Source organism: Rattus norvegicus, chromosome 6, assembly GCF_036323735.1.
Source record: "Rattus norvegicus strain BN/NHsdMcwi chromosome 6, GRCr8, whole genome shotgun sequence".
Lineage (NCBI taxonomy): Eukaryota > Metazoa > Chordata > Mammalia > Rodentia > Muridae > Rattus > Rattus norvegicus.
The window spans coordinates 76,111,314-76,134,973 of record NC_086024.1 but is presented as its reverse complement, the minus strand read 5'-3'; the positions used below and the strand labels follow the sequence as shown (position 1 = coordinate 76,134,973).

Below are 23,660 nucleotides of genomic sequence, written 5' to 3'. Positions count from 1 at the left end.
CACCTACTGTTGGGTTTTGTTTGTTTGAGGAGGGGGCGTTATTGTTGTTATTATGTTGTTTGTTTGGTTGGTTGGTTTTTTGTTTTGTTTTGTTTTTTGGTGATGACCACTGCTCCTGGCTGGAAATCCTTCCTAATAGATCAACTCTCCTCCTGGATTTCACCTAGGAGTGCTTTCCAAGAGAATGATTAGACCTAGACCGTGCTGTGCCCTGCGTAAGTTACCTCAAAACGTCTCTAGTGCGTGACAAACCTCTGCTTGCCCACACCCGAATCGCATCCTCACTTGGGTGGCATTTGAGTTCAGACGACCCTATCCACTCAGTATGTGGGGAACTGAATTACTAGAGCTGAATGAAGACGTTTGTTTTAAATGCAACTGTGTCTAAAGATACCTGATTGTGTCTCATCAACAGCTCAGGTTTCTGTGGCTGAGCCTGTGGGTACTCGGAGGAAAGAACGGCAAAAAAAGAGACAGACACCACGGAACAAATGCAGACAGACACCTGACTGGCTAAGTATGTCTGGACGGGAAGAAATATTCTTGCCCGGGAAGCACAAATCACAATAATCTTGCGATTTTTCAAATAGTGGTTATAAAATTTTATTGACCATTTAAAAGAACACATCTGTGGAGGCAGAAAATATTTTGAAAAAGTGAAAATCCAGCTATAAACGGAACCTGGCGTCTGCTTTCCTTGTGTAGGTCAACAGCGCCACCTGGAGGTCATGCGGAGTAAGGGCAGGCTTCCATGTTCACTGTACTGGGTATGGTATGCAGTTTCCCTATTATACGAAACCCATCCTCTTTCTTTTTTCTTTCTTTCTTTCTTATCTTATTCCTATTTCTTCCTTCTTTCCTTTCTTTCTCTTTTTACCTCTGATTATTTTTATCACTATTTTAATGCCTTTTGAGGATATCCTAAGACAAAAATAAGACCAATATGTAAACATTCGCTTTCTTTGTCCTGCTTCTCAGAAGATGAATTTTATTATTTAGTACATCGCAGGTAATTTTTTAAAATTAATTACACGAAATTTGAGCAGTGTTCCTCTAGTGGAGTATGAGAAAAGGGGAAATGGATGTTAGAAAAGAGAAAAGCAGAGGAAGAAAGCCCAGAGACACGCTCCGGAGAGGTCAGACATGTTAGAGAGGCCCTCGGTCTCACTATAGAGTGCTACTCTTGTCCTGGGTGGATCTTGGTTTGGTGCCCCATGGAGTGATGTGGCCATGTTTTCCCGGGATTTCCTAGGAGGCTGTCAATACTTCACAAATTCCCACCTGTCATATTTAAGACAGCTGTCCTCGGATGTACCTGCTACTCCCACAAATACAGCAGAGTTCAGCAGAACTCAAGTCATCAGACAGTGCCCTCATAATGGAATTTTTGTGGAAGAGTTAAGAGCCCCTTCGGCGAGCGTATAAACCTACAGAAGCGTTTTTTGTCACCTACAGGGGAGTGTAGATGACTGACAACTGAGATGGAAATCATAATTTTAGTACACACGTCAACTACCACTTATTGTTAAGTTTGACTTGAGTTGTATATAAATCGGTGTGTGGATGAAATTAAGTCAGGAAGCAAACTATTTGGAAACTAATTGAGTCTGAAGGACCAATAGTTAAGTATGCTACCTTAAATATAATCAATACTAGATGATTAATTATCTCCTCTCTCTCTCTCTCTCTCTCTCTCTCTCTCTCTCTCTCTCTCTCTCTCTCTCTCTCTCTCTCGCCAACCAGGAAAGTATATGATAATGTCCAGGGTCCACATCTTAGATGTTGTTAGTCAAAGAGTTTTAGGCCATGCATGTCGGATTTCCTAGCAGAGCCATGAGTGCAGGGTTAGCTGAGATGCAATTAGCAAACCCAGGGACCTGGGAAATCTTCCTTGAACTTGTGTCTGTGCAGCTCAGCCACTCAGCAAAACAGGGCTGACATCAAAGAGAACGAGGTCCTTTCTCTGGAAATGTCTTCTGAACTGTAGGCCACCCTCACCACTTTTACGGGCTGGATGATCTCCTGCCTCTTCTTTTTTGCCAATGCCAAGTTTCATCCATCAAAACAGAAACGTGAGAAGTCTCACTGTTCCCATTTGTAACAAAAACCAGGTTGTACTTTCTCTTAGGGAAACCCTGGATTTCCATTCCCACCGCCCCCACTGTTGCTGGGTGTGGCTTTAAGAATGTGGATTTACGTAAACTGCTCTGTGGGAATTTGGTTTCACTGGTGTTCCTTCAGTTCTTGGTGCATTTATCTCCTGGCTTTGCCCAGAGTTCCAGCACCTCCATGTACTATCAAGGGCACTTCCTGTGAGTCACAGGACATCTTCTCTCTCAGAAAGACCCAGAGAGTGACGCGCACACACACACACACACACACACACACAGCCGATGTTCACTTTCAGAGGACTCACTGACATCTTTGTGGTTGTAAATAAAGGAAAACAGGCCAGTGTGGATGATAACATGCAGAAATGAGGTGAATCTAGAAAATACAACTATTTTGAAGTAGGGATCGAACTATGGTATAACAAAGATTCATTTAAATACTTACTAAGATCCTATGTATGAAGCATACTGTTAGACATGAATGGGCACAAAAAGATGAATATCATTATTAAAAAGCCAGCAGAATACAAAGCGTGTCTAAACTCTGATATATTGGATTCAAATGATTTTGTAAGAAAAAAATTTCTGATAGAGTGAGGAAAATATTCTGTTATATGCAGAACTCTTATCTGTACCCAAATTTGTTCCTTCCTATGTTTAGCACTAAGATACATGAGTGTGTTTCTCTAGTGTTCTAGATAACTATAAAAGCCAGGTTTCCTCCTGCCTGGCACTGCCCTGCACTGTGTGGGGAACGCACCTCCCCCATCCCCACAGCACAAATGCTGAGGTAAGCACCTGGCTCCTTAGCCTCAGTTCCTCTCCCTCACACTGATCTCTTTCTGCCCCCTTTGAGAGGAGCTCTACATGAAAGATTACCACAGGGTTCACTCCTAACCTACTGAGGGAAAATTTAAAGAAAGTTAAATGCTTGAACAAGACCTTCTACCTGTGCCTTAACAGGCTGAATGACTCGGTTTCTTACAGAGAAAGTGGTTATCAGACAGCGTTAGCCACGCCCCGAAAGGCCAGTTTCCCTGTCTGTTGTCTGGATGTGTGCCACAGGCATCTGTGTCTTCACCTCAAAAAGATTCTGTCTCCTGCTAGAGACCTCAGATGTGATTTCTGAGGCAGGCTGGATCAAATCAGCTGCCTTCAAACAGAGCCATGCCGAAGAACCCCAGATGTGTGAACTGCTTAACTTTATGGAGCAAAAATGGCCAACTTCTCTTGGTGAGTACCTCAAAGCGTTAAAAACCTAATTGCCACTTTCTCAGGATCCCACAGTTAAGGGCTCGGTGAACTCATCCAGGTAATTCTAGCTGAAGTAATAAAGCTCCCCTCAGTAGGATCTGTTGTGTAACAGATCACAACAGATCCTGTGTGTTAGGATCACAGGAGCTCGGGACAGTTGCCACACTCAGTATGCAGATGAGAAGAGTAAGTGTCCTGCCCGTGCCCAGAGCAGATGTGATAGACTCAGTGCCCAAATACAGAGTCTCACCGGTACCCATGACATCTCGAAGACCAGCTGATTTTACTGGCAGGCTTTCTTCACGGAAATCGAAAGTTGAAAATTAATAAAGATTAGGTAAGGATAACAGAAGGTGATATTAAGAGAGAGGGAGAGAGAAATATCCATCGTGAGCCAGGGCGGACATTAAGGAACAGGGGTAGAGCCATGCAGAACTGAATTTGGTTCCAGTAGTTACTACAGAAGTTCCTTCCTGCCTTGAAATCGGTCCCTTCCCCTGTAAAATTCAGAGGATAATAGTCGTTTTTGAGGTTCCATGATAATTACCAGAGAAAGTGCATTGAAGGCTACTCATCCTTAAATGAAGCCTCTTTCCCAACACCCACTGCCACCACCAGGACTCAGAGAACATCACAGAAACTCAAAGAACATGACAGCCTCAAGACCTCCCGGCAGCTATGAGGACAGAATGGCCCCTGGAACATAATGGTCAGTCAGGTAAGATGAGGGGTAAGCGCTGAGCTACACCAAAGACTGTCTCAAAAGCTAAGAAGACAGGGAAGACTCAGCGAAGACACCTGGTCTGACCTCTGACCTCTGCATGTGCATGAGCACACACTTACCCATTCACATTGCAAACACATATAGAACACACACACACACACACACACACACACACACACACACACACCCGCACACACTTGATTATCCAGTAAGTGCACAGCACTGTGCTAGGCACTGCTGGGAAGACAGACAAGAAAAGTTCCCACACAGCACAGCCTGACGGGTGGCACTGGGCACTCAGAGACACCCAAGGTTCTGCTTCCAACATCAGGGAGCCTCTGAACAGAAAGCCGCCGGGAAGCCTGCAGGTTAGCAAGGATGCCACCAACCAATGTTTCTATTAATAGCCAAGCCTTAAGAATAAAATTTGTAAAAAAAAAAAAAAATACACACTCTTGGGACCAAGTCTTTAGCAGTGGGGCTACCAACAAGTCACAGTTAAGGGACACCACGAACTTCCCACTGTATAGCTTTGTTTAGGCTCTGAGGACCAGTAAATTAGACCTCCACTGAGAAGTAAAATTAGGCGCCGAGATTGGATGTGAGCGTCCTGCAGGATGTAGATTCGTGCGTTTCTAAACGTAATTCTTATACAGCATTCCTCTCAGAAACGTCTAATTTAGGTTTTTAGTCAGTCACACTCAAGCGCAGCGTATCTCTGCCTGACCACGAATCCACCTGTGTACTGCTGTGCCGCCAGAGCCAGAGGCTCCTGCGAGTTACAAACATTTGTCTCCTCCGCTTCACTCATTTGCCCCCTTCCTGTTCACAAAGCCCAGACCAGGAGAGAGGAGGACTGAGACCGAAGAGAGGCATGCCGATGGAAGCTCAATGGGTAGCTTTAGAATAGAAGATAGGGGCAAAAAACAAGAGGGAAAAAGTCAAGAAATAGCTTTATCTAAAACACGGCAGATAGAGACAGTCCCTTCTGAGCTCAGGGTTATGCAAGAGGGAAACTGAGTTGAAACCTGTGGGCCTTGCGGTCTTAGTAATAGTGATCGCAACTAGGATGAGAGGAGCCCAGGAAGAGACCTGTCTTACAGAGGGGAAGGATTCCTGAAAAGGGTCAGATGCAGATACTTGCTGGGGACCCCTGTGGTTGAATTAGGGAAAAGCTAGAAGAAGCTGAGGAGGAGGGCGACCCTGTAGGAGGACCAGCAGTCTCAACTAACCTGGACCCCTGAGATCACTCAGACACTGAATCACCAACCAGGCAGCATACGCCAGCTATTATGAGGCCCCCAACTCATATACAGCAGAAGATGGCCTGGTCTGGCTTCAGTGAGAGAAGATGCACCTAACCCCAGAGAGACTTGAGGCCCCAGGGAGTGGGGAGGTCTGCTGAGGTGGGGGTGGGGGTGGTGGGGACCTCCTCTTGGAGATGGGGGAGAAGGTATGGGATGAGGAACAGCCAGAGGGTTGTTAACCCCTGGAGGGGGATAACAACTGGATTATAAGAAAAGATTAAATAATTAATAATAATAATGATAATACTAATAGAAAAAAGAATTAGAGACTGAAATCAGTTGCTCCTTATTTGTGTATACAAAGAAATTATCAAAGATTCTAAGAGCAAAAGAAAACCAGAATACAAATTGTGATAACCTAATTTAAAAAGCTTAAAAAATACTTCAGAATAAACTGCAGGTTGTAATAAGCTATTGTTAATTAATATTAATTAATATTAAATGAGCACTTATTTGTCAAACATTATTTTAATCCTCACAAGAACCCTGTAAGATTTCCATATGCTCAGGGAGGAACCTGAGACATGGACAGACTCATGGAGCTGGGAGTGCTCCCAGGTCACCTCACCAGGCCCAAAGATTTGCAGACCTCCTCTAAGCCGGACTGTATGGAGTACCTGCAAACCTGCAGGGAAACTTGGGCAGATTAGTTGATCTTTATTTTCTTATAAGTACAAAACATTTAACATATTGATACCTTTGAATCTAGAATATTAATACTTTAAAGGTTTTTTTAAAACTTACTTTTATTGTATGTATGTAGGTGTTTTGCCTGCATACGTGTCTGCTTACCATGTATATGCAGTGCCCCAAAAAGCCACAAGGCAGACAATGAAACTGGAGCTACAAATAGTTGTAAGCTGCCATGTGGGTGCTGGGAATTGAACCTGGGCCCTCTGGAAAAGCAGCTGGTGCTCTTAACCACTGAGCCATCTCTCTAGCCCTTTGAATGGTTTAATTGTAGGTTTTCTACGAGCAGCAGCATGATTTTAAATGCTCGATATTTCAGGTTTTCATTCCAGCTATTTTAATAACTAACAACATTTCTGAGTCATGGCAGACTGCCCAGTGCACAGAGAAGACAGGCACAGAGGTGCTGTATATTTCACTTTAGCCATAAAGCTACAACGTGATTACTTAGGATCCTTTCTCCAGGTTTGGACCACCACACCAGACTACGTAGACAGACTTAATCATGGGTTCAGAGAGAGGAAAAAGGTCTGTAGCAACCTCTGCTGGTGTCTCTTTTTGCCACGAATCTGTAGCAGCTTAGTGCTGGCCACACAACTCAGCCACCTGCGTCCCAGCTCGGACTCACAGCTCTCTCCCCATTTAACTAGTCTCGGTTTTTCTTGATTATTGTTTCCTTTTTGTCTTTTTCTCCTCATTCCTCCTTCTCCCAGCCCCTTCCTGTCTTATTCTTTACTCCCTGACTCTCTTTTCTTCTTCTCCCCTTCTCTCCTCTTTTTTCTTTCTGGTGTCTTTTATTCACAGCTAAAGTACCCCACCGCTGTTTCCTTCCGGATAGTCATGTAACTTCAGTAAGCAACATTTCCTGATATTCCCGTAAAGCTTTCAGGGGCAAAAGGGAGAGGCCATTCCTTGACACGGAAGAGTGGAGCTGAACATGTTGTTATAACCGTGTTTGGATTTGCACCACATGCTTTCCTCTTTGGTAAGACCTTGCAAAGCAAACATCTTCTACAGGAACGGACGTGGACTGATGGGGCGTCTGTATGATACCAAGGTTATCCAAAAGATGACATGTAATTGTTGAGTAGTCACCTAAACTCTTCTGGTTGGAGGACATACTACTTTTAAGACTATCATTTTTACAAAAGCGGTAAAACTCCATGTGCAGAGATGATCATGTGGACAAGAAAATACAACAACTGCTGTAGGACTTCAGGGCAGCAGTCAGGAGAGTTCACAACTCAGTGAGTTCTATCACTGCACACAGAGAGCACACAGCTCGGCTCCAAACAGCCCACACACTGGACTACACACTGGACTGCAGGGCGCGTCCAGGAGGTAGTTGTGCCTAAGAACTTAGGCATTGTGTCGTCAAGCGTCAAAGTATCCCTGTTCATTTTAAAGTTGCCCAGGCAGCTTTTGGACAAGAGTTCTGATTCAAAGTAGAAAGATAGATGAGGGCTTCAGGAATAATGCGAAGTTATCCATGCTCCTGATTCATCCGTGTATAGATTTTCTACACTGGGTGACACCAAGCCGGCTGTATCAGATATTAAACTGCCCTTTTTGTTAAACTCCACAAACATGTACTGATGTAGATTGTCTTGTTTTTTAAACATTTTATTTATTAAGACTCCACAATGAATCGGAAGCTGTACCAGGATTCACAGATGGGAGACCTTACACAGCTCAAAGCACAGGACATTCTGAAGTTAAGCTGCACCTGACCAGTACATCAAACGTTTAATGTAAAAATTCCTTTATACTTACGACTTACTGGGAAAATGGATGAACATAGAAAATATGATGTTAAATGACATCACCAAAACTCAAAAAGAATGAAGCAATCACATACGTGATGCCTGTAATGCATACATGTTTCTATGTATGTATGCTTATAGTATAACATTTAGAAAGGTGACTAAAAAAGGATCCATTAGGAATTGAGGACGGTCAGAATTCAGGCAAAAAGACACAAATTGTGAAAGAAAATAGGAAGTTAATTGTTCTACCTTTCAACTCTGACATGGCTTTTGCTTTTGCTTTTCTTTCTTCCTTGTCTTTTTTTAGGGGGGAGGTTGGGACGGAGGGATAAACCCTATACAAAGCCTCGTGACTTCAGAACTGCATAACCATCCACAGGGTATACACAGCTTGAGATGGAAAAGTTTTTGCTTGATGGTTAGCACAATCTAGGAGTGTGATGTTTTTAATCTGTGAGTTCATTAATAAGGAAAGAGTGAGTTCTTAAGGAAGAAACTCTGAAGAAATTTTGTCTTCTTTGAGCTTTGTTAATAGGAATTCATAAATATGTATTGAATAATTTTAAGATGGTAAGACTGTATTATATGGTAATATAAATGATACCTTGTTGTGGAAAAATAACTGTATGTTTTTAAAATCGTGAAAGTGAGGCATTAACTATATGTAAATGTATGGATGTCTGGCTTAAGAGACAGCTAGATTTCTATTTCTCTTCTGGATTTAATCAATGCCGTTACTTCTCAAAAACTCTATTGCATGAGGAATAAGAACGAAATACTATTCTAATATTACTGTGAGAATAGCTTTACCTTTGCAGGCCCCTGAAAGTGTCTTAGGGACCAGTGAGAGGTACCTGGCCCACGGTCTGAGAACCTCTCATGAATATACCCTTAAAGGGTCAGGAGCCACTAGGAAAGAAGTTCACTTGGTGGTTTCTTAGAGGAAACTATTAGTCTGACCAAAGGAAGGCGAGGACATGAGAGTAACAGAGAGCTCTGTGGCAAATAAAGCCCAAAAGAGAACAGCTTGTTGTGAGAGCTCTAAGTCGTCGAACATAGCTAACACTGGAAAGGGGAAAACAATGAGAAAAGAGGTTGGCCAAGTGCTGGGCCACATGCAATGTGTGCATGTGTTTGAACTTCCTCCTGAGGGCCATAAGTGGTTGCTAGATCACTGAAGCAGGAGAAAGAAAGATTATTATTGATATCTTAAAAGACTCACTTTGGCTGCTTTGTGGGAAACAGGTTTCCAAGCCAAGAAAAGAGAAACCAGTCCAAAGGCTGCTAAGAAGACTTAGGCTAGAGTAGGGCAGGTTCCAGCTTGCTTTCTAGTTCTGTGATAAAAACACTGACTAAAACTAACTTGGGTACAAAGAGCTTCTCCGGCTTACAAGTTACAGTGTATCACTGAGGGAATCCAAAGCAGGAATTAAGGTAGTCACAATGAATGCTGCTTCCAGGCTTGCTCCCTCTGGCTTACAAGTTACTCCACTTATATCGCTCAGGCCTTTCTGCTCAGGAATACAACACCCACAAGGAATTAAGTCTCCCTATATTAGTTAATATTTAATAAAATGCCCCACAGATTTGGCTATAGTTTAATGGCGACTCTTCAATGGAAAGTCCCTCTTTCCAGATGACCCTAGGATGGTGTGATGGTTTGTCTATGCTCAGCCCAGGGAGTGGCACTATTAGAAGGAGTGGCCCTGTCGGAGTAGGTGTGGCCTTGTTGGGGTAGGTATGTCGCTGTGCATGTGGGCTTTAAGACCCCCATCCTAGCTGCCTGGAAGTCAGTATTCTGCTAGCAGCTTTCAGATAAAGATGTAGAACTTTCAGCTCCTCCTGAACCATGCCTTCCTGGACACTGCCATGCTCCTGCCTTGTTGATAATGGGCTGAACCTCTGAACCTGTAAGCCAGCCCCAATTAAATGTTGTCCCTATAATCGTTGCCTTGGTCATGGTGTGTGTTCACAGCAGTAAAACCCTATCTAAGACAGATTGTGTCTTGGTCAGGGTTTGTATTCTTGCACAAACATCATGACCAAGAAGTAAGTTGGGGAGGAAAGGGTTTATTCAGCTTACACTTCCACATTGCTGTTCATCACCAAAGGAAGTCAGGACAGGAACTCACACAGGGCAGGAACTTGGAGGCAGGAGCTGACACAGATCAATGAAGGGGTGTTGCTTACCGGCTTGCTTCCCCTGGCTTGCTCAGCTTGCTTTCTTCTAGAACCCATGACCACACAGCCCAGGGATGGCATCACCCACAATGGGTTGGGCCCTCCCCCATTGATCACTAATAGAGAAAAATGCCTTACAGCTGGAACTCTTGGAGGCATTTCCTCAAGTTTGTGTCATGTTGACACATAAAACCAGCTAGTACAGATGGGTTAACTTGACTAAAACCAACCAGCAGAGTGAACATGGACAGACATGCCCATTTACCGAGAGTGCTGGAGGGTAGAATGGACAAGACCAATTGGTAGCACCAGATGATGGAGATGTTGGAGTCGGAAACAACTGCCAACTTCCTAATTTGGTTGGAGGAATCTTTCCTTGACAGAAGGAAGAGGAAGTTCCTAGTGGTTCATAGGAAGATTGAGAACATGTTAGCTATCATAACTTCCATTTCTGAACTCATACATTTATGATGTCTAGTAAGGAAGCTAGCTAGCTTGTGAGCTCGGAAATCTGCAGCAAGATCCAGTCAGTGACAGCGACATGTAAGTGGTACTAGGGACTGCGGCATAGACAAGATGACCCAGGAGCCGGATGTAAACAGCAGACCCACTGTGTGTTCTGTATCATGATGCCTGAAAGCACACAGCACACTCAAGTTTCTTCACACCAGCTTCCTGTGCTTTGTCTGTATCAGTGGTTCTGTCTGTGTCTTAGAGTTGACAATGAAACTTCTGTATATAAACCACAGAAGAGAAAGCTCTCTAAAGTCCATCAAGATCTTTAAAAAAAATGTTTAAGCACCTATGCTGCACCACACATGGTTTAGCAGAGCGTTGGCTTGTCCCTTTGAGATCATTTTCAAGATGCAATATAACCAGGAGGTGATGCTCTGCTAGGAAGCATTCCTGGACTTGGAGAGACAGGTTTTTGCTGTAAACAGAGTGGCGTTCATTCCTCACTGTGGCCTGTACCCTCTTGCTTATAGGTTGACAAGGTGATCCCTGGTGTCTTCCACATACTCAACGTCTTGTGACTTATTCGTGGTATCTGTCCTTCAAGATCCACCTCAAATGTTCCTCTCCCAAGAATCACCCCATTTTATTGATACTTTTCCACCATCTTTTCTTAGTCTTTCTATCTTGACCCATCAGGAGTTGGATGGACAATTCTAAATGTATTGGAGGCCTTTCTTCCTTCTACACATAACATAGTATAATCACCTTCCTTCTGGTTAAATTTACTGAGGGAATTATTTATAAGTATGTAACTGTAGATATGTTATAAATATTCATATTTACAAATAAATAAGTACATATTATTTATAGGGCTGCTGCGTGGCAATCTCATAGACTAGAATGATGTTTATATTGGTCTGAACACATAGTCATTGCATAAATTTGTCCACGTGAACTTCCTAAGAGGACAGAGAAATGCATTAACTAAAATTATTGGACCAGTTAGGAGAAAATCGACTCTACTACAATATAAGCAGCCTCCATTGTGGCGGGAGGCTCAGAGCCTTACAAAGAAAAGGTACAGGAAGCCACAATAGGTATCAAGATGTGGGAAGGCTAGATGTGGACAGTGTGGCAGGGAATCCTGCAGAAAGTCGACTTCAAAGTGACTTAGGCAACTAAAGGGTGGAAGAGAAAATGAGGTAAATGGTGCTAGCGGTACTCGGGGCTCTTCAGGAACTTGAACACGTTTAACTGTCACAGCCTTTAGCCACACACCTCTTTTGCCTGTGCTTTTCTAAGATAGTGGTATGGACAGGCTGGTCTTGAACTCATGACCCTTTTGACTCCTCCTCTCATATGCTTGGATTAGTAGTATATTTTGCAGGGGGCACAACTGAAGTACCAAAGAGTCAAGTTATTTATTCAAAATAGCATACATGGTAAGTTTAATGCTAGAGGGAAAGATGGGGCTTGGTTTAGAAGACATTATGGCTCCAGAGCCCACCTTATCAGCTGTCATGTTGCAACCATGCAGCACCAGGGAATCTTTTCAGTCACTAATGCATTGCTCAGAAATCTTCCCACCCACAGTGGCATCTCCTTTACTATAAAGTCCTATCTACCATGCTTCTGAGTATTCTTCTTTTTTATATCTTAAGCAAGACTACTCTAGGAGGTCTTTATCATTTTATATCCCAGTGGAATGTGTCAGCAACAGATCAGGGCACAGGACAATGTTTTATGGATCCTCCATCTCATTAAGCACCCCTTGGTTGGTGGTCTCTTAAACACAATGGCGTGCACCAAACAGTATAAGCGTTGAGACAGAGTGACGGTAGGACGAGAAAAACAAACAAGAAAAATAGGTTTACTACAGGTTTACTTTGTAAATATAAATTTAAAAATAAACATTAATTTTGCAAATATGAATACAAATCTTCTCTATGGTACAGAAATTAAGGAAATCATAGCAAAAAAAAGTGTTGGATCAACTCTGCCATATTTAGTTTGGAGGTCAGAAAGGAGGAAAAGGTAAAGTACTAAATTGCTAACTATAATATATGCCTTTGTTTCTGTCTCTCTGCCCCACCCTCCCTTCCTCTTTTTCTCAAACTCTCTCTCTCTCTCTCTCTCTCTCTCTCTCTCTCTCTCTCCCCCCATCCCTAAATATATACACATCGGGGGAGGGGGGATGTCCTATAAGTGATACTTTGCCAATATGATTTTCCTAAAACATTCAAGAAAGAGAAAGCACAATTACTTCCCGAAGGTCAGTGGGAAACAGACCAGCCACTAGCTTCATGGAAAGTAAGCCAGCGTCTTCACTCTTCAGTCTGAAGAATAGAAAGCTTAAGTCACATGGTCCTGACTTAGCAGCAGCACCCTTTCACGATTACGTTTTTATTCACAAAGCAAGCTCCCGACGGTCTGGTTTGGACAGTAAGACGCTCTGCCTCAGACACAGGCTGATGTCACTCAGGACCGTGACATAGAACCTACACTTTGGGGATGGATTTTCCCTACCTTGTCTGAACAGAGGACCAACAGTACCGACAGACATCACAAAGGCAAGTCTGCCAAGAAGAATGTTTCTGATATGGTGCATTTACCTGACCTCATTTGACATAAATTCATACTGGTGCACGTCTAATTCTTACTGGGTCACTCACTGTCTAACTGTCAGGCCCCGCTCTTCCGGGACACCTGTGTCTTTCACCTGATAGCACTGAGGCTGCATCAGGGAGAGTTTCACACTCCAAGCTTGTGGGTGTGCAGTCTCGCTTTCACACACAGTTAAGGTTGTCTAAGAGAAACTCATCCAGAATCCCATGCAACACAGAGTTAGCCGGGTTGAAGTAAAAAGCCCCAAAGAATGCTGTCCACAGAGCCAAAGGTTCTCACTGCAGTTTTGTTCAATATAATCGATGCCAAGTCTCCAGATTCACAGGGGAATTCATAATAACATGAAGATTAGCATGCGTGTATCTGTACTCTTCGGGATTTCACAAAACAGTCAATGCAACAGTGTGATGAAATACATCATATCTCAAAACTACAAAGGGCACCTAAGCGCAGTGGTTCTCACAGCAATCTCAGCACTCGGGAGGTCAAGCCAGGAGGAGGACCACAAGTCTGAGACAAACTCTCACTACAAAGCAAGTTCGAGACCAGCCTGGGCTACAGAGTTAGACCCTATCTCAAGCAATAGAATCAGAGAAAACCACAGAGCTTTAGTCGTAAACGTTAGGAGGCTTAGCTATCCATAATTAATAAGTGGGGTTATGAATTAAAGCCAACTGCCACTGTGAAGTCATTGGACAGGGTAGTAGCTTTTCTATCTCCCTTCACCAACAACACTGCGTTATCTATACATTTTATTAATCAAATATGATAGAGTATGAAAGGAATGACTACTTATTATCTTTCCCGAAATGCTATAGGTAAGCAAGAGAGGATTTTGCTCAGATTTGTAATTGTCTCCTTCCAAAAATGCCACATGGTAATAAAAAAAAAGGTTATTGTTTTGTGCTTAAAGGAGAAGAGAATAATTCACTGGGGTCCTAAGCATAGCTTTAATTGGATTTTTAAATGTGGGCCAGCAAGATAGCTTGACGGATAAAAGCTGCCGTGTAAACCTGACGGCCTGAAATGTCCCCAGAAACCGTGTCAAAAGCTGGAGATGCTATCAAGCCAGCAACCCCACTGCTCCTATAAGCTGGTGGGTGGGAACTGGGAAAACACTCATGGTCTAGCTAGCCTGGAGTGCACAAGTTAGAAAAAGCAAGAGCCTCCCCTATCCCTCTCCACCTTCCCCCCTCCCCCTTCCCCTCCCCCTTCCCCTCCCCCCACCTTCTCTCCCTCTCTCTCTTTATCCTCTCTCCTCAACTTCCCCTATATCCCTATCTTCGTCTCCTTCTCGCTCTCCTCTCAAAATTAAAACTGTCTTCAAAATGTAAACCTGAATGTTAACTGCATTTTGCTGCTGTAATCATATTGATATCTGGGTTTGTTGCCTAGTCATGGCCTTTCTAAGAAAAAGTACAGAACGTTTTTTGGTTTTTTGTTTTTTGTTTGTTTGTTTTGTTTTTTTGTTTTTGTTTTTGTTTTTGTTTGGTTTTTTTTGTTTTTTTGTTTTTTTTTTTTCAAGAGAACCAGCTGCAGTGCAGAGCATGGCCTCACGGTGGTGCTAAAGCCTCACTGATATTCTGTCAAGGCCCATAGAAAGCTTTGCAGAAACCACAGAAGGCATTGTTGCCACATTCCTCCTGGGAAACCAAGAAAGAATTTGCTTCTAATCTGTGGTTCTTCTCAACCAACCTTGAACAATGACCTTGACATGCTCAACAAATCTATCAGCAGGGTTAATTCGAGGCTGCTTGTCTCTCCTGGCGTTGCTACAATACATTACACTGAAGACTTGTTATTATCCCTAAAGAGACTTCTGTGGGCTTATCTTTAAAAGCATTGTGTTGATTTAGAATTCTCAACTCGGATTATGGCCACAGCGTTGGCATTTAAGATTTACTGCGTAACCTAACTTGATGTGGTCCCTCTGAACCGTTTATTAAATTTTTACTTCTCCCAGCCCCCAAATTTCAACTTGAAATTTGAAACCAGCCTTTTCTCCTCTTTCTTATTGTAAGACAGACGCAGAAACATAATGAATCATCTTCATGGATCCACAGTTCTGTAGTAACATAAGCAGCCTATTGCAAAACCCTTCGAAATTAGCCCTAAAAGATTATTGTCCAATTTAATTGAATATTGCAACTGCTTGAAGAACTTTAATAATTTTTATTATCGTGTGCATATGTGTTGCCATATCACGAGTATAGCAGTCAGAGCAGTTGTGGAGTTGATTCTCTCCATTTTCCTATAGTGGGTCCTGGGGATCAAACTCGGGTCTCTAGGCTTGCACAGCAAGCACCTTTATGAACAGAGCCATCTTGCCAGACCTACTTGAAGAGTTTATAAAGCGATAAACAATAGATCCTGACTTGCTCTGGGGTAAAGTTTGAGACTGGGATGTTTGGAATGACCTCTAGCAGTTCTAATGAGCAGTCACAGCTGAAAATCACCCTGGTTTAGAGGCATGACCCCAGACGAGAGTCAACTCAATGTTTGGAAGCTGCCAATCCTATATGCTTAAAAACCATAGTTAGTCTCCCATTAAAGATTGCAGATTTAAGAAAAAAGATTGCAGATTAGTAACTTGAAGCCAAATCTTTGCCATGAGTATGTTTGTTGGGTCTATTTTAAAACCGCTTGGATCCAAATTTTAGAATTGGGAGCTTTCACATAAAATGTAGGTTTCCTACTTACTTTTAAATCTCTTGTCACACAAAGCCACATTCCTATGCAAATGCCATCTGAAGCAGAGAGGTGTTGTCCTTTAGACGCCTTGTGTGGGCTCCAGTTGAATCAGCCCACTGTCCCTCATTTATACAATCCTACACGGCTCATTTACACCATCCACCTGGTCCCTTAGATCATTGGTTTGCAACCCTAGTCTAGAAGAAGCTCACACTTAACGAAACATTCAATCATTCATTCACTCATTTATGCATTCATTAAACAGATTCATTTCCTAGCTTTGCTGTACAGACGTTTGACATTCAGATTCCCTCTCTGGCCCCTTTTCTTCTAACTTCATAGTGCCCTCCTTCTACCAAGCTGTTCCAACAAGCAGCTACAGCAAGACATAGCTGTAGTAATAACACACCGGTTCATTTTGGAAGCTCCCTGGTGACCCGGACCAGTGGCATGTGAGAAGTAATGTGTCAGACATGCATGTCCACAGAAGAAAACAGGCTGCCTTTCACTTTTTCTTTCTCAGGAGCTAGAGTGAACACAAGGTCCAGAAGAGAAAAGAAGTAGTAATGAGAGAAAAGGTGGAAAGAGAGCAAATGTAGAGACAAGGGGGGGGGCCCTGTGGGAGGAAGAGTGAGTGGTTCTCATGCTCTACCTAACAGGACCAGTGGGGTACTTTCACCATTTGTATGTGAAATGGCCCCCACATGCTCACACACTTGGACATGTGCTCCCCAGCCATTTGCTATTGTGGTCATGGAACTTTTAGGAGGTGATTTGTTGCAGGAAATGAGTTTCTGGGGGTGACCCTGAGGTTGACATAGTTTTACCCATCCAGTTTCCAGTCTAGCCTCTGTTTCCAGTTCTGCTGCAAAGTGGAGAGTCCCAGCCACGTCAGCCTGTCATGAAGCTGTCTGTGGTCATGCCTTCCCTGTCATGATGGACTGTGTCCCTTCTAACTGCATGCACTCCCTTAAGCTACTTCATCAGGTACCTGGTCACAAAGACGGTGAGAGAAGCCAGTTTAAGTCAGAGGAAAATCTGGGTGTGTGGCATCCAGTGAATCATTGTATATGTCACCATATTATATTATGTTATGATATTATGACTTATTCTTGCTCTGAATAAGGAGATGCAACTGTGGTTCATACTATGGGGGTCATATGGGTAGACAGCATGAACAAAACTTGGATTTGACTTGTGCTGAGTGAAATAAATCAGTCACAGGAAAGACATGGCATCATTCTATGCAGATGCCGCTGCCAGCGTACTTAAAATCAGAGGCCAGGGGCTGAGACGAAGGGAGTCATTGTTTAATGGCATAGAATAGTAGTTCTCAACCCATGCACCATGCAGGGTCGAACAACATTTTCACAGGGGTGTATGACCATTAGAAAACATAGGTATTTGCATTATGATTTACTACAGTAGCAAAACTATAGTAATGGAGTAGCAACAGAAATAATTGTGTGACTGGAGGTCACAACAATGTGAGGAAGTGTATTAAAGGGCCAGCCATAGCGTTAAGGTTGAGAACCACTGGCAAGAGTCCTGAAAAGCTGTTTCACAAGAATGTGAATACCCCGCACTAATGAACTGTACACCTCAAATGGTTAAAATGGCAAGCTTTATTATGTCAGTTTTGGTAACCACAATGAAGGAAAAACAGGGAAGAAAGACCACTGTCAGAGTGTGATCATGGAGGTGTCAGCACGTAACCGGAATGAAGTCTGAAAAGACGGGGCCTGTCTGTACCCATTTTACCATGGGAAGATTGTCAAAACCAGTGTCACTTTAATCCGCCCTCCACACTCAACCCAGGCCTTCTCAGCTTCATCTCTGAGCACAAGGACAGCTTCGTTGTGCAGACAGGATGACAATTTCGTCCAACCCAGTTACCAAGAGCAAGGTCTGAACTAAGTCTGTACTGCACTGAATCCAAAATAATTTACGAGCAGCGACATCCCCAGCTGGCAGCAAATTCTTAAACGTGGTGTATATGTCTCTGAGAAGGAAACACAGCAACAGCTGAGCCATTTAACTGTAGCCAGATACCGCCATCTGGTGTTGGGAGACACTTTATCTCTGTGGAGAGATGGGCATGCGTCAGTCAGCTTAGTGTCACTGACTCCGACCGAATGGTGTCGCTTTCCAGGACAGTGTTAGCCAAAAACCCAGAGTGTGAAAGAAGACCCAGTGTGTCACACAAGTCTTATCTGAGGTGGCACCACCCAGTGCTGCATCCCGAAGCCCTCCTAGGCGTTACTCGGCTCTTTCGATAGATCCAAGAATTTCCCACTTTAGACAAGTGGCTGTTTCCCACACAGTCATTATGAAGAGTTCCCAGTGCCCACTTACTAACCCAGAAGTGCTTCTGCGGGCCTGATAAATCGATTTTTATCTATTCATATGATTACAGTCTGAATTCCGTGGCATTTCAGTGTCTCTCACAGATCAAGTCCTGTCTAGCATCTCACTCGGATTCTAGCCCTTAGAGTTAGCAACCATGTGACCTTCAGCCCATTTGATCCTCAGATTCATCATCTGCAGAACGGGACAAGTCTTCAATAGGGTTGTTGTATAAATTACAGGAGGAGACCTACTGCAGAGCCTGGCATCTAATATTTGCTACTCAGAAACGAGTTTCCTCCTTTGGTCCTCAATCAAGGGCAGAGGCCAGGAACTTGGCTCCACTGACAGCCAGAAAGGAAGTACTTCATTCTTTGCAGGCTGCATATTTCCTGTCACAACTCTTCAAGTCTATCGTTATGAGGCAGAACATCCACAGAAAAAAAGCATGACTGTGTTCCCATAAAACATTACTTTACAAACAGCCTAGGCATGTAACCGAGTGGTGGAGTACTAGCTTACTGTGTAAGAGACCCTGGGTTCGATTGCTTAGCCTAGCCCAGCATGTAAGAGGCTCTGGGTTTGATTGCTTAGCCTAGCCTGGCCTGTAAGAGGCCCTAGGTATGACTGTTCAGTAATTCTAAGAAGAAATAGAACAAAATAAAGTAAACCAGTAAACAGAACCACAGTATAAATAAACGGGCTTAGGCAAGACTTGCCCTTTGGGATACGGCTCATGCACTCGTGTTAGTTATGGGTCTAGATATCATGTTAAATTTTAACCTATGTTAAAGTCCATTTGCTTCAGGCACTCCCTTCTCTAATTTCTCCTCACTGTTTTTATTCTATTTCATGCCTTTATCAGAAAAAATGAACAGCTTCAGTGGCTTGGTTTAACTGCTCCCTCTTAATTCTATGTTGAAAGCTCATGGAGCAGAGCCGTGGGCACCCCGGAAACTCTCAATCAATTTACCTATCCCATAGATTCCTGGTAAGTCATGAGGAGTTGGTACCCCCCCCAAACTTCCTAGAGATATCAGGAAATAATAATAACAAAGAGAAAGGAGCTTCTATCTATGAAGGACAGGTTGCAACCTGACTCTTGGTTTTTAAAATATTACTTAACAAATATGCCTACTCTTGTTTATGTATGAATGAGAACTTCTTAAAAGATCTAAGCCTGTAAGTTACCAAGGTCAGGACCCAAGACAGGGTCCAGGGATGGGGGGGAGACCTAATGGATATTAAAGTCTATGTCCCTAAAACATGTCTAATAAAAGAATGAGTTTCCAAATGGATGGGGAAAAGCCAATGAGGCCTCAACCTTACACAAAGAGCTACAGGCAACTGAGTAATACTGGGAGCAGGTGCTCCCCGCCAGGGATGAACACACCGATTGGTTACCCAGTCCCAAACAGTGAGCCCTGAAATCATAGATACAAGTGACAATACATGGACCCAAAGGATTATATTTAGGAATATATATGTATATACACACAAACATACACAGACACACATAAACACACACAAATATGCATGCAAAAAAGAGACCATTAATCTGAAGGAGAGCGGGAAGGGGTATATAGGAGGCTTGGAAGAAATAACAGAAAAGAGTAATTAAATTATAATCTCAAAAATAAACAAAAATGGGTTTCAAAGGAGCAAATATAAAAGTATACTACAAAGAAATCTTTCCTATCAATAAGGTAAGTGTAAAGACACAATGGTGAGTGACAGGGAATCTGAGGGTTCCTGAGAATCCCACCATGGTCTACTAGTCCCTCCTGTTAACTGGTTATTAGCACATCCTCTGCCTTCTGCTTTGTGAGGCTCAGAGGGACCAGAGAGTGACAATGGGAAAATGGCCCCAGAGCCTTTGGTAGCTGAGCCAGGCCTAGAATCCTTTGCTAGATCACGTTCGCTTCTCTGACAGGATCCCACTTCCTGCTCTGCATCACAGCAGCCCCTGATGTTGACTCCATGCTGGTCCCCAGCAAGGCCGCTATGGCTTCTCTTATGGCCATGTGGGAGCCGTGCTGCACACTGCTCAGGTATGGCTGGCTCTCATTCGAGGTCTAACTCTGTACTGACAACTCTGAGAATTTGATCAAGTCAGTAGTGCGGGCTCCGGAGAAGATTGCCTGGTGCCTCTCAGCCCCTGTCTCCCCGTCTGTATTTTTATCCACATTAATTAACCCTACTTTGAATTAATGCCAGGATTGTGATGAGGACCAGATACATAGATACTTGGTGTATGGTGACAATTATTTAAGACATAACTATTATATGTTTATGCTAATTTTATTTTATGGACTTAACTTTTCTTTCAAAAGGGCCGCATGCACTGGACTGTAACAGTGCCTTGCCTGAGAATGTTCAACAATCACCATTCATAAAAAGACAACAGAGGTGTAGGTTGATGTCATTAGGCAGGTGAAGGCAGACAAGATAAAACGAGTCCTGTCATTGGACGAGAAGGAAGGGAGGTGGGAAAAGAGGTTTTAAAAGGGATGGAGAAGATGTGAGAGAGAGGCAGAGTGAGGAGGAGTTGAGAGAACATGGTGACAGATGCTAAGATTCTTCTCTGTGTATAGTTACAGGCTGTTGTGACTAATGTTAAGGGATGGATGTGTACAGGATTTTGTGTTGTCTAGATGGGCAAATTATATCTTATCATTTGGATCAGAAGATGTTGTGTGATGTGTTCTTTTATGTAGCAACTTAATTGAGTTTAAGAGAGTGTATGGTGGCAGGATGCACAGAGCCCACATGAAATTGGGATGTGTAAGCCTGGTGTGGTAACAACCTGCCCTGGGAACTAGATGGGTAGAGAGATTGCTGCCTGGGTCAGCGAGTACTCGGGGGCAGTGTGGAGCCGCTGAGATAAATTAGTGCTAGTTCCAATGGCCAACTGGAACCAGAACTAGCCAAAGTGAGACCGCCAGGGTATGAGCAGGAACCATTCTGCCATTTTTATTTTTACCACAACAGAGAAGTACCTGGGCAGACCGAGGGGTTGCAGTGATTTTCTCTACTTGTTTTCCTCCCCTACTGAAATTTCCCTACAGGACAAATCTTTCTAACACTGCAATTGTAAAAGTGAATGAAGAATCAAAAGATGTGGATTTGCGTCTTAGCTTTTCAAGCAAAAGCATCGGAGAGTTGATATGATTGTCAACCTAATTAGTTTAGCTTAGAAAACTAACTTAGGCTCACCAAACCTCTGCTTCCATCAATATGGAAAAATAGCCCATTTTGCAGGTAACCCTCCTTGCATAGTAGCTGAATTAGGCTTAAAGGTGCATCTGGGAGATTTTTACACATAGTGAAGTGCTATATACATTCTGCAAGGTGCGGACAATTTTATTCCAATGGAGAAAATGATGATAAAATTATCTACATCCATTTCCAACAGAGTTCTAGAGAAAGTGAATCTTTGGATTCACCATAAACTACAATATGGAGTTCTGATGTCTGTCTTCAAAGGTCCTATCATATCCAATAATTCCTTCCAAAAGTACAGATTTACCCCAAATCAAATCTCTTCTCCAAGATTCCCCCAAGTAGTGCATGTGAGAGACGGTTTAGAAATAAGACAGACTGCCCACTCTCTCCCTACCTACTCAATATAGTATTCAAAGTCCTAGCCAGAGAATTAGACAACAAAAGGAGGTCAAAGGGATACAAATTGGAAAGGAAGAAGTCAAAAACATCACTATTTGCAGATGATATGATAGTATATTTAAGTGACCCCAAAAGTTCCACCAGAGAACTCCTACCGCTGATAAACAACTTCAGCAAAGTGGGCCAGGTATAAAATTAACTCAAACAAATCAGTAGCCTTCCTCTACTCAAAGGATAAACAGGCTGAGAAAGAAATTAGGGAAATGACACCGTTTACAATAGTCCCAAATAATATAAAATACCTTGGTGTGACTTCAACCAAGCAAGTGAAAGATCTGTACGACAAGAACTTAAAGTCTCTGAAGAAAGAAATTGAAGATCTCAGAAGATGGGAAGATCTCCCATGCTCATGGGTTGGCAGAATTAATATAGTAAAGATGGCCATTTTGTCAAAAGCAATCTACAGATTCAATGCAATCCCCATCAAAATTCCACTCAGTTCATCACAGAGTTAGAGAAATTTGAAAATTCATTTGGAATAACAAAAAATCTAGGATAATGAAAACTATTCTCAACAATAAAAGAACTTCTGGGAGAATCACCATCCCTGACTTCAAGCAGTATTACAGAGCAATAGTGATACAAACTGTATGGTATTGGTACAGAGATAGATAGATAGACCAATGGAACAGAATTGAAGACCCAGAAATGAACCCACACACCTATGGTCACTTGATTTATGACAAAGAAGCTAAAACCATTCGGTAGGGGGGGAAAAAACCAGCATTTTCAATAAATGGTGCTGGTTCAACTGGTAGTCAACATGTAGAAGAATGCAAATCAATCCATTCTTATCACCATTTAAAAAAGCTTAAGTCCAAGTGGATCAAGGACCTCCACATCAAACCAGATACACTCAAACTAATAGAAGAGAGAGTGGAGAAGAGCCTTGAACACATGGGCACAGGGAAAATTTCCTAAACAGAACACCAATGGCTTATGCTTTAAGATCAAGAATCACCAAATGGGATCTCATAAAACTGCAAAGCTTCTGTAAGGCAAAGGACACTGTGGTTAGGACAAAACGACAACCAACAGATTGGGGGAAGAATTTTACCAATCCTACATCCGATAGAGGGCTAATATCCAATATATACAAAGGACTCAAGAAATTAGACTCCAGAGAGCCAAATAACCCTATTGAAAAATGGGGTTCAGAGCTAAACAAAAAATTCTCAGCTGAGGAATATCAAATGGCTGAGAAGCACCTAAAGAAATGTTCAACATCTTTAGTCATAAGGGAAATGCAAATCAAAACAACCCTGAGATTCCACCTCACACCCAGTCAGAATGGCTAAGATAAAAAACTCAGGTGACAGCAGTTGCTGGCGAGGATGTGGAGAAAGAGGAACACTCTTCCATTGTTGGTGGGATTGCAAGCCGATAAAACCACTCTGAAGGTCTGGAGGTTCCTCAGAAAATTGGACATAGTACCTGTGGACCCAGCTATACCATTCCTGGGCATAAACTCAAAAGATGTTCCAACATACAACAAGGACACATGCTCCACTATGTTCATAGCAACCTTACTTATAAAAGCCAGAAGCTGGAAAGAACCCAGATGCCCTTCAACAGAGAAATGGGTACAAGAGATGTGCTACATTTATGTACTACTCAGCTATTAAAAAATGACTGCATGAAATTCTTAGGCAAATGGATTGAACTAGAAAATATCCTGAGTGAGGTAGCCCAATCACAGAAGAACACACATGATATGCACTCACTTATAAGTGGATATTAGGCCAAAACCACGGAATTCCCAAGATACAATTCACAGACCACATGAAGCTCAAAAAGAAAGACAACCAAAGTGTGGATGCTTCAG

The 23,660-nt window shown here is 42.8% G+C and overlaps 1 protein-coding gene across 6 annotated transcripts in view; it reads right to left on the bottom strand.

The window, feature by feature from the left end:
- Akap6 (A-kinase anchoring protein 6) overlaps positions 1-23,660 on the bottom strand; it is a 440,318-nt gene that overhangs the window by 224,694 nt on the left and 191,964 nt on the right. The gene's annotated exons all lie outside the window — the stretch shown is intronic.